The sequence below is a fragment of the Pelophylax lessonae genome (assembly GCF_965119305.1).
Source record: "Pelophylax lessonae genome assembly, chromosome: 6".
In the NCBI taxonomy this organism is placed as follows: domain Eukaryota; kingdom Metazoa; phylum Chordata; class Amphibia; order Anura; family Ranidae; genus Pelophylax; species Pelophylax lessonae.
In genome coordinates, this window is record NC_138773.1 from 73,909,051 (window position 1) to 73,921,111 (window position 12,061).

The following is a 12,061-nucleotide window of genomic DNA, read 5'->3' on the forward strand; positions in this document are numbered from 1 at the left end:
ATAACACGGTCTAGGGGATGTCTTTATAAGATTTATTGCTGAAGAAACTTTAACAGGAGGGGTTTTAGGGCTTGGGATACTCCAAAATGAATAGTATTCAGCAATTAGAGGACAGTCTTCTCTTTCAGTATTTGTGGGTGTTGGCGCCAGCTGCCTCACAGCTGGGGACCGTGAGGCAGGTTTTTGAGCAGTCTAAGGCAGGCCATACACGGTTTGAATCACGGCCGTTTCAGCAGGAACTGGTCAAGATTCAAACCGTGCATGGGCAGGTTAAATGTACCAAGTTGATCGATCAATCAACTTAGGTACAACCAGCATGCCAGGTTTTACCTGCGATTATCGATGGGAGCCGCTAACACTAGACACTGTCTGTATTGATGGGGGAATCAAGCAAATTTATGGGTTGCAGGAAAGAAATTTGCTCTGTATATGTCCCGCCTTAGACAGCTGAAAACCCTGAGGCAAGTCTCTTCTTCTTCTGGCATCTGGTTACCTTGTGCTAATGCACCACTGCTGTTACCCAGTGCAATTCTCAGAACACTACTCAGTCACAAGGATCAATTTAGGGTCTTTACTCAAAACCTTCCAGCTTCTTCCGGCACAGTCCAGTGGGTGAGACAGTCCATCTACGAGCCAGATCCCTTGTGGTGAGGTCCTGTTATAAGCTTCTCCGAAGATATATCCTGGCCCTCAGCCCCCACCGAAGACTCTAGAACAGCTGCACAGTCCATGGACTGCCTGAGTGAGGGCAGAGGCCCCTCAGACTCTGGAAACTCTCCTGTAGAGAGCTTCAGACTATTTCTTACCTGTCCAGTCCTCTTCTGAACACTCCTCTTCAGGGATTGGCTGGAACATGAAATATATTCAGGCTGGTTATTTGCATCTTACATAGTAACTTCTTTCCTGAGCTCTGGAAGCTTCTTCCAGATTCAAGGGGAAGCAATTGAACTCCCAGCCTGTGAAACCTTAAACAGGCCAGAACAAATGATCATTGTTACTTTGATTGCAGAAGGAGCCAAAAACTTAATTTGCCTAGCATCCTACGCTAGGAGGGTGCTACATTCGTGAGTTTTTTTTTTAATGTGCTGCTTTATTTTGATACAGTGACAAGAAAAAGTATGTAAACCCCTTGAAATGAGCTGGTCTTCTGCAGTAATTTGCTGTAAAATGTGATCTGAAACTCATCTAAGTCACAACAATAGACAAACACAATCTGTTTAAGCTGATAACACACAAACAATTCTAATTTCTTGTTCCTTTATTAAACACACTCAATAAACATTTACAGAGCTGGAGGAAAAAGTAAGGGAACCCTTGGAGTTAATTGCTGGTTGAACCTTCTTTGGTAGCAATGACTTCAAACAAGCACCTGCGATAGCTCTGCATAACATTCAGGAGGAATCCTTGACCATTCGTCTGTACACAACTGTTTCAGCTCAGGCACATTTGTAGAATGTCTGCTGTGAACAGCTCTCTTGAGGTCATTTCACAGCATTCCTATGGGGTTGAGGTCTGAGCTCTGACTGGGCCACCCCAAAAAGTACATTTTATTTTTCTGAAGCTAGTCTGTGTTGGATTTACTTTGATGTTTAGGGTCATTGTCCTTCTGCATCATGCAACTTCTACTAAGCTTCATCTGACGACAGCCGCTCTGACATTTTCCGGTAGGATATTTTGGTAAACTTGGGAACTCATTTCCCCTGGGTGATGGTAAGTGGTCCAGGCCCTGAGGCAGTGCAGCAAGCCTAAATCATGATGTTCCCTCCACCATATTTCACCATTGGAATGATGTTTTGATGTGGGTAAGCTGTGCCATAAATAGTGCTGAGTATTCTTCCTGAACTATTCACCTTTTTTTATCAGTCCACAAAGCATTTTCCCAGTAGCATTGCGGCTTGCTAAGGTGCTCTTTGGCAAACTTGAGGCAAACAGTAATTTTTTTAAAGATGTTTGCCACTTCCAGTGATGTCTTCAAGCCTTTAGCTTTCTTCTTTGCCCCATTGAGGATACTGCGTTGTGCCTTGGGAGTCATCTTGGCTGTGAGCACATTTCTAGGAAGAGTAGCCACAGTACTAAACTGTCTCAATTTATAGACAATTTGTCTAATGGCAGTCTAAACACTTGAGATTGCTTTGTATCCCCTTCCAGCCTTTTTCAGATCAACTACTCTTGATTTTATGTCTTCAAAGAACTTTTTTTTGGGAGGCATGGTCAATATCAGCTGATGCTTCTTATGAACAGCAATCCTAATATATTTGTGTGTCTTTTATCAAGCAAAGTAGTGCTAAACCATACCTGTAAACTCCAGATTTGCAAACTACTGACTCCAATTAGCTTTCATTGAAGTAATTATTCTATGGGTTGACCTACCTTTCAGTATGAATGTTTAATGCGTGTGTTTAATTAAGACAGAAAAAATTAGAGTTGTTTGTGTATTCTGATGGCGGGGAAGTCTCCCCATCAGAATACAAAGGGCCTTTAAGAGATTGATTTTTATAAACAGTAAGGGAGGGTTATAACCCCCTGTAAGATTTGTTTTTGCCATCTGTGTTCAATCTATAATATTTCCCTTCACTTCCTGTCCCTTTGCCAAATCAGGAAGTAAGAGAAAATCCCTCTTAAAGAGAAAGTAAACTCTTCCTTTTTTAATTTTTTTTTCTTCCCTGCAAAGCAAATGCATAATGTGCTAGTATGCATTGCATACTAGCACATTATGTGACACTTACCTCCAAACAAAGCCCTTGTCGTCCCCGCTGGCGGCCGCATCCATCTTCTTCCTTCCTGAACTGCGGACTCCTGCTATCCTACTGGCAGGGAGCCGTGTGACGTCACTCCCACGCATGCACAGGGCTCTGAAGAAGTGGCACGGGTGGCCGTTTCTTCAGAACGCATGTGCTGATGATGTCATCGACTGCATGAAATGTAAATATCTCCTAAACGGTGCAAGTTTAGGACATATTTACATTTACATATAGGTAAACGTGATCAGAGTGGGTTTACAACAACTTTAAGGGAAGGAATCCCTTGCTGTCTCCAGGATCATCAGAACTAGTGTTCCCATTTTAAGATTTCCACCCTATTAATGTTCTGGGGACAACCAAAAATTTGGGATTTTCTTTTACTTTCACTTTTGGCAATAATGGTAAACAGGATAAATAGAAAGGATGAATCTCCCTAATGGGCACAAACAGCAGTAAAAACCTGACAGGTGTTCTAATCCCTCTCCACTCTATCAAAACTAAAATAATAAAGCATTACCTTTAGTTGTACTTTAAGCCTCTTATGTGCAAAGTTGGTTTAGCTAACTTAGAAGCAAAATGGGAAGCCGGGGTAAAATTAAATTTGTGTCTTTGTTTCTATAATTCCTTATATACTGTATTCTAAAACAATCTTGGATAGAAATCACAGCTTTAAAGGAGAAGTACAGCCAAAGCTCATTTTGGATGTACTTCCCCTGTGGATCCTAGGAGTGCAGTTTATTCTGTATTCCTGTGACCCATTTTAAGCAGACAGCGGGCTAAAGCCCACTGTCGGCTGACGTTACAAAGGCGGTCCAGGCTGGGGAAAGATTGCGACCATGGGATTGGGATCCACCCAGATGCCTGGACTGGCACCTGGCTCAGCCTCTGAGCGGGCCACTGAGAGCCTGAGCCACCCGCTCCTGTCCCTTCCACAGCCCAGTGCTCCAGTGAGCGGGGGGCAGAGCAGACAGATTGTCATCAGCTCTCTGCTCATGGAGTACTGGGAACTGAGCGATCAGCAGTTACTGAGTAATCCCCCACTCCATCGCGGTTCAGTTTTTGCGGTCCCGGTAATTCGCGTTTTTTTTTTGTAATGTTATTTTACTATATAAATCATTAAAAATGAAATATTTTTGTGTTTTCCATAGCTCTTGCTATGTCTCTTAATATCTTTTATGTGTTTAAATGAGTTTCTATTGTTTTAAAAGTGTGTTTAAAGACCTTAAAATGCTTCTACATGTACAGTGACAGTAAAATAAACATGCCTACAATGCATTTTAATAGGGTTTATCTATTTCGCGGAATTTCACTTTTCGCGGCTGGGTCCGGAACGTAACCCCCGCAATGGAGGGGGGTTTACTGTAGAATGAGGTAGGGGTAGAGCTGATGTAATGGAGTCACAGGTACAGGTCTCAACTCATTTATACAGGTTTAAGTGGATTACATTTTGTTGCCTTTTTAACTTGAATTATGGAGACATCCAGCATACCGGCATATCCTATGCTTTGACCAATACTGAATTAACTACTGAAAAAGAAACTAAGAATTTGTAAGCTGCAATTAAAAAAATATGTCTTTGGGTTTAATACCCAGGGCTGGGACAAGAGGTGGGCAGGAGGGGCGGCTGCCCTAGACACTGTGGCATCATGTAAGGTGGGGGGGCCACAAAGACTTTGGGGGGGTGGGGATTTGTGTTGGCAGAGAGAATTTGGGGGTGGGGGCGGTAGGTGGTAAATATTGTTTGAGGAGGGGAAATTTGGGGGTGGGGAGTGCTAAGAATGGTGATCTAGGGGGGATTTGTGTTGGAAGGGGGGATGGGGGGAAGAAGATTTGTGCTGGGGTGAAATGGAACATGTGACCTAGGAGGGGAAATATTAGGGGTAGAGGATTTGTGTTAGGAGGGGTGAATTGTTTTTTTTTTTTGGGGGGTGGGGCATTTGAGCTAGGGGGAATTGGGGGGGTTGGTGGGGGCAAGATTTGTGCTGAGAGGAGGGATTTTAGCAGGGGGGAAGATTTGTATTGGGAGGAGTGGGAATTTATGCTTGGGGGTAGGCTAAGGTGACCAGATTTTCAAAATTTAATCCGGGGACATTTTTTTTTATTGGCAAACAGCACAGGACTGCATCATACACAGAGTGCTGGGCACAGGACTGCATAATACACAGAGTGCTGGGCACAGGGCTGCATAATACACAGAGTGCTGGGCACAGGACTGCATAATACACAGAGTGCTGGGCACAGGACTTCATAATACACAGAGTGCTGGGCACAGGACTGCATAATACACAACGCTGGGCACAGGACTGCATAATACACAGAGTGCTGGACACAGGACTGCATAATACACAGAGTGCTGGGCAGGGCCGGTGCCAGACTATTTTGCGCCCTAGGCAAGACCAGCTACTTGCGCCCCCCCAAAAAAAAAAAAACATTTTAAAACATTTTAAAAACAGGGTCACTGCGCTATGTGTGAGCAGGGTTTTGGGTAGAAATGCATCTGTGGTGTCACTGAAATAAAAAATTCCCTGCATTGGTGGTTTCACTGGAAGGACAAATGTCCTTGTGTCCGTGTTCTCACTGGAAGAAAAAATGTTTTCCCTGCGTCCATCATATATGATGTGCACCAGAAAATTTAAGGGGCTTGGGGGGTAGGAAGCTGGTAGTGGGGTACAGGGGGTATGAAGATGACAGGGGGTGAAGATGACAGGGGGTGGGATGGTAGGAAGATGATGGGGGATGAAGATGACAGGGGGTGGGATGGTAGGAAGATGATGGGGGATGAAGATGACAGGGGGTGGAATGGTAGAAAGATGACAGGGGGGATGAAGATGACAGGGGGTGGGATGGTAGGAAGATGATGGGGGATGAAGATGACAGGGGGTGGGATGGGGGGAAGCTGATGGGGGATGAAGATGACAGGGGGTGGGATGGAGGGAAAGCTGATGGGGGATGAAGATGACAGGGGGTGAGATGGGGGGAAGCTGATGGGGGATGAAGATGACAGAGGGTAGGATGGTATGAAGATGACAGGGGGGTGAAGATGACAGGGGGTGGGATGGTAGGAAGATGACAGGGGGTGGGATAGGGGGAAGCTGATGGGGGATGAAGATGACAGGGGGTAGGATGGTAGGAAGATGACAGGGGGGATGAAGATGACAGGGGGTGGGATGGGGGGAGGCTGGTGGGGAATGAAGATGACAGGGATGGGATGGTAGGAAGATGACAAAGGGATGAAGATGACAGGGGGTGGGATGGTAGGAAGATAACAGGGGGATGAAGATGACAGGTGGTGGGATGGTGGGAAGATGACAGGTGGGATGAAGATGACAGGGGGTGGGATGGGAGATGGAGATGACAGGGGGGTGAAGATGACAGGGGTGGGATGATAGGAAGATGACGGGGGGATGAAGATGACAGGGGGTTGGATGGGGGGAAGCTGATGGGGGGTGGGATGGGTGGAAGCTGATGGGGGATGAAGATGACAGGGGGTGGAATGGTAGGAAGATGACAGGGGGGGATGAAGATGACATGGGGTGGGACGGTAGGAAGATGACAGGGGGGATGAAGATGACAGGGGGTGGGATGGGGGGAAGCTGATGGGGGATGAAGATGACAGGGGGTGGGATGGGTGGAAGATGACAGGGGGGGATAAAGATGACAGGGGTGGGATGGGGGTCAGCTGATGGGGGATGAAGATGACATGAGGGTGAAGGTGACAGGGGGTGGGGTGGTAGGAAGATGACAGGGGGGAAGAAGATGACAGGGGGTAGAATGGTGGGAAGATGACAGGGGGGATGAAGATGACAGGGGGTGGGATGGTGGGAAGATTACAGGGGGAATGAAGATGACAGGGGGGGTGAAGATGTCAGGTGGTGGGGTGGTAGGAAGATGACCCCCCCCCAGCTTCACAAACCCCTTCATCTTCATACACACCCCTCCATCTCCATACACCCCCCTCCCCAGCTTCACACACCCCTCCATCTCCATACACCCCCCCAGCTTCATACACCCCTCCATCTCCATACACCCCCCCAGCTTCACACACCCCTCCATCTCCACACACCCCCCCCAGCTTCACACACCCCTCCATCTCCATACACCCCCCCATCTCCACCCCCCTATCACCATACACCCCCCCCAGCTCCATACACTTCCCCCCCCCTTGCAAGTTAGTAGTAGTTAGTTATAAACATCACAGACCTTATATCAGAGCGGCGCTGTTGCAGAGAGTGAAGAGCTTCTGCCCGCCTCTCTCCTCTGTGTACAGGAAACACACAGGAAGAGGGAGGGGCAGGTTCAGTGCTCGTCTCTGCACTGACACAGGCAGCTGGGGAGAGAGACCAGCTGCTGTGTGTGTGTAACTCGTGGGCGGCGTGCAGGAACCAAGCCGCCCGCACCGTCGCGAGTATTCCGGGACTCAGCCCTGTTTCGCCGGGGACGATCCCGGCGAATCAGGGACGCTTGGGAGCGGGAGGTATGGTTGCGCCCTAGGCGGCAGTGCACCCTAGGCGGCTGCCTTGTTCGCCTAGCGGTAGCGCCGGCCCTGGTGCTGGGCACAGGACTGCATAATACACAAAGCGCTGGGCACAGGACTACATAATACACAGAGTGCTGGGCACAGGACTAAATACACAGAGCACTGGGCACAAAACATCACAATACACAGAGTGCTGGGCACAGGACTACGTAATACATAGAGCGCTGGGCACAGGACTACATAATATACAGGAGGGTGGTAGGCATAGAGTGCAGGGTTCATAGGTTTGCTATGCACAGAGGACAGCCCTTCACACAGCCAATTTTTGGCTCTGCCTCTCCTCCACTGAAGAGCAGCAGGAGCTGCATTGAGATTGCCCAGCAGGGAGTGTCGGCATCCGAGCCACCAGGCTGTTTCTCAGCTAGCATGGGATGCCCTGTCTACTTAATCTGGCCCTGTATCCGGGGACTGTGTCCTCATTGCGGGGACTTTCCCCGGAAACCGGGGACATCTGGTCACCCTAGGGTAGGCATGAAGATTACTATTCTTGTGGGGGGCATTTTGCTGACACATAATGCTCATACATCTTTAGGGGGAGGTGGGGTGGGGGCACAGTTTGGCATGTTTGCCCTGGGCTATAGATGACCTTGTCCCACCACTGGAAATACCTCTTTAACCACTTTACCACTAGCCACTGTGCTGCTACTGCGGCACAGTGGCTTGTTATCGTCCAGCGACGTAGACCTACGTCGCTGGACTCCTCCCCCTGTAGGCGGCGCTCCCGTTGTTTTCATTCACAGTGGGAGTCGGGCCAGGGGAGGAGCGGCGGCGATCGCCGCTGCTCTGCCCCGATCGTCGGGGAATCCAGTTTGGAGATCTGCCCGCCTGTGTAAACAGAGCGGGCGGATCTCCTAAGTGACAGGGAGTGACAGATCGGAGTGTTCAGGATAGCTGAACATCCGATCTGTCCCTGGCTCACTCAGTCACCCCCCCCCCCCCCACATGTTAGTAAGCATCAGGCATACAATAACCCCTCCCTCTCCAATAAAATTAACCCCTTCCCTGCCAGTGTCATTTTTACAGTAACAGTGCATATTTATAGCACTGATTACTGCAGTAATGTCACTGGTACCCCCAAAAGTGTCAAAAATGTCAGTCAAGGGTCCGATCTGTCCGCCGCAATGTCGCAGTCCCGCAAAAAAATCGCAGATCGCCGCCATTACTCGTTAAAAAAAAAACACCAAAAATGACAGAAATCTTTCCCTTAGTTAGTAAACGCAATACCTTTTGCACAAACCAATCAAAATACGCTTATTGCGATTTTTTTTACCAAACATGGGTAGCAGAAAACAAATTGGCCAAAAATTAAAAAAAAAATTGTTTTTTACATCTTTTTTGGGGGGAATTTCATATAAAAAAAAATGTTAAAAATATTGTTATTTTTTCAAAATAAACGCTCTTTTTTTGTTTATAGTGCAAAAAGTAAAAATCGCACAGGTGATCAAGTACAACAAAAGAAAGCTCTGTTTGTGGGAAAAAAAGGACGTAAATTTTGTTTGGGTACAGCGTTGCACGACCACGCAATTGTCAGTTAAAGTCGCACAGTGCCGAATCGCAAAAAGTGGCTCAGACGTAAGACAGCAAAATCCTCCTGTGGTAAAGTGGTTAAAGGGTCAGTCCATTCAAAAGTGATATGGAAGTTTTAAATGGAGCCAGGTGAGCTGAGTCACCTCCTGCCTTCTTATTTGTCTTGAATATTCCATCAACACGATCTCCCTAACATCGTTCCTGTCCACCTGGGTGGTTTGCGTCTTCCCATCCACCGTTATGTGTTCCAGCATTCTCCGTAATATAAATACCAAATCAAACATGGAAAGTGGGACCCCCTGATAGTTGCTACAGCAGGTGTGCAGACACCATGAACTCAAGCACGAGGTTCTCCTCTATACCGTCCAAGAGAGATATAAGGAATTGGCAAATGGTTGACCTCTCTAGCATCTCTACGACAAATTGAAACTATCAGTTAGAGATGGACTAACCCTTTAACAAGGCAACATCAGACTGGCACTTGTGCTACGTTTCATCTCCCAGCAGGACATCTATTGAGGGATCTGAGGTCTCCTAGATCTCCAAGCACTTCATTCCCTAGTTCTGCAAGGTACTGGCGTATTAACTGCCTTGTTGCCAGGGGACTTCACACTGCAGAGAGGTGTGCTGCTGAAATTACTGGCAATGAGAACGTTAAGCTTCACTGCAGAAGCAGGAGGGGGAAAAATAAGATTTCAGCATGTGTAAAAATGGCACAAGAAGATAACATGTTCTATACTTCTCCTCTGACGTTGGATGTTGTTTACCGTTCCCAACTATTGAATGACTGGTAGTGTTTGGTAGAGGGGGGGGGGGTTGTTGGTGAAGTCAAAGATTTGAAGAATCTCTAAGGGAGAAATGGGGGGGGGGGGGGGCGGGAGAAAGGATTTGAAAAGGGAAGGAGGGGCAAGGATGGAGAGGGAGAGACAAGCGAAAAGGCGAAGATTGTCTATAAAAGAAGGGGGTAACCTCGCTGGCGCTGAATGACAGGGAGGTGATCTAGATGCTCCTCTCTCATTAAACATTTCTAAGAGAATCAGGCTGAGCGAGAGGGACAGAGAAGAGACGGCTGCTAGGACCAGACCGCAGGAGCGATGCTGAAGCTTCTCTGGTATCCTTTGAGCATGAGGAAATGGTTAGAAGAAAAATGCAATGGTTGTTGTTTGTGCATGGGTGAGATCTGGGAGACAAATTGTTGTATTGAGGTGGGGGGTGCAGGCACTCAGGTAGAGGTGATGTCATGGAGTCACAGGTACAGGTCTCATTTGTAGATACACTTTTGCTACCTTTTTAACTTGAATTTTGGAGACATCCAGCACAGCGGCATGCCCTATGCTCCTACCATTACGGTATTAACTCTTTTGCTTCTGAAAAAAAAAAAAAGGTGCAACGATTGCAGGAATGATATTTCATGCAGAACATCTGCGCTATTGCCCCAGCTTTCCTCCCTCTTGCTACAATACAGATAGCGACGTTACAGATAACCGTAACACGGTCAACCTCTGCATCTTGCCCCCCCTGCTTGAGTTGATTACTCATCCAACCCTGCTGCTAAACTAGTCTGCGGAGGTATTTTGTAGGGCAGAAATCAGAACTGAGGTTCACAGGAACAGTAAAAATGTCTCTATATATCTTTAATAAATATCTCCCCCCCCCCCCTCCAAAAGTCAGCCTGTCTTGGTGGAAGTGATCTCCATACCAGATTGCAGACGTTTCCAGGAGCAATTATATGCTTTGCGCCAGCTGAGTGATGGTGGCAGGATCAGTCAGTGGTTAAAATTCTGTGAATGTATGTGTGACTTCATGTCTGCTCTGTATGACCGGGGAAGAAGAATATTTTTAATAAAATGTGCATACTTTATAGCTGTAAGCGGGAGGTGTATGCTTCGCAAGTGGAAAGTTTTTGTTCTTGCAGGTAAACATCTACCTATAGAGGCTTTGTATACAAAGGACCTGCATTCTTCTGATGTCATATATTGGTTGTCCGTGATAATGTCTTTTAACGTGGCTTTGTGTCTTTGAAGAAAGTTAACATGAATTCTCTACGCAGGAACATTTTATGATGTGGGAAATTTGTGCCCTGATATTGCTCAGTACTTATGTCCTGATGTCTGTAGGTGAGGAAGATATGTCCTGATTTCTGGGAGTAAGGAAGACATGTGTCCTGATGTCTGTGAGTGATAGAGACATGTCCTGATGTGTGTGTGGAAGATGTGTCCCGATGTTTGTGAGTGTGGAAGACGTGTCCCGATGTTTGGAGTGAGGAAAATATGTCCTGATATCTGTGAGTGAGGAAGGCGTGTTGTGATGTTTGTGAGTGTGGAAGATGTGTCCTGATGTGTGTGAATGAAGAAGACATGTGTCCTGATGTGAGTATGGAAGACGTGTCCCAATGTTTGTGAGTGTGAAAGATATGTCCTGATGTCTCTGAGTGAGGAAGGCGTGTTGTGATGTTTGTGAGTGAGGAAGATGTGTCCTGATGTCTGTGAGTAAGGAAGATGTGTCCAGATGTCTCTGAGTGAGGAAGATGTGTCCAGATGTTTCTGAGTGAGGAAGATGTGTCCTGATGTTTTTGAGTGAGGAAGACGTGTTATGGTGATTGCGAGTGAGAAAGATGTGTCCTGGTGTCGGTGAGTGAGGAAGATGTGTCCAGATGTTTCTGAGTGAGGAAGATGTGTCCAGATGTTTCTGAGTGAGGAAGATGTGTCCTAATGTTTTTGAGTGAGGAAGACGTGTTATGGTGTTTGCGAGTGAGAAAGATGTGTCTTGATGTCGGTGAGTGAGGAAGATGTGTCCAGATGTTTCTGAGTGAGGAAGATGTGTCCTGATGTTTGTGAGTGAGGAAGATGTGTTATGATGTTTCTGAGTGAGAAAGATGTGTCCTGATGTCGGTGAGTGAGGAAGATGTGTCCAGATGTTTCTGAGTGAGAAAGTGTTTCCTGATGTTTGTGAATGAGGAAGACTTGTCCAGATGTCTTTGAGTGAGTAAGATGTGTCCTGATGTCTTTGATTGAGGAAGATGTGTACTAATGTGAGTGTGGAAGACGTGTCCCAATGTTTGCGAGCGTGGGAGGTGTTTTGTGATGTTTGTGAGTGAGGAAGATATGTCCTGATGTCTGTGAGTGAGGAAGATATGCCCTGATGTCTGTGAGTGAGGAAGATGTGTCCTAATGTCTGTGAGTGAGGAAGACATGTGTCCTGATGTCTACAAGTGATGAAGATGTGCCCATATGTTTGTGAATGATGAAGACATGTC

General features: G+C 46.8%; 2 protein-coding genes across 3 annotated transcripts in view; one reads left to right on the top strand and one right to left on the bottom strand.

Annotated features, from left to right (window-relative positions):
* ABCA3 (ATP binding cassette subfamily A member 3) overlaps nucleotides 1-12,061 on the bottom strand; it is an 899,850-nt gene that overhangs the window by 876,399 nt on the left and 11,390 nt on the right. The window lies entirely within an intron of this gene.
* Nucleotides 1-12,061, top strand: part of LOC309559025 (ankyrin repeat and fibronectin type-III domain-containing protein 1-like) — a 722,127-nt gene that overhangs the window by 83,633 nt on the left and 626,433 nt on the right. Inside the window, exon 1 of one of the 2 annotated variants that reach the window (XM_082262136.1) lies at nucleotides 9,735-9,916. The exons of the other annotated variant lie outside the window; for it this stretch is intronic. The gene's annotated coding sequence lies outside the window, so the exon portion shown is untranslated. Of the gene's footprint in view, nucleotides 1-9,734; nucleotides 9,917-12,061 lie in introns of those variants that run through there. 2 annotated transcript variants of the gene reach the window in all.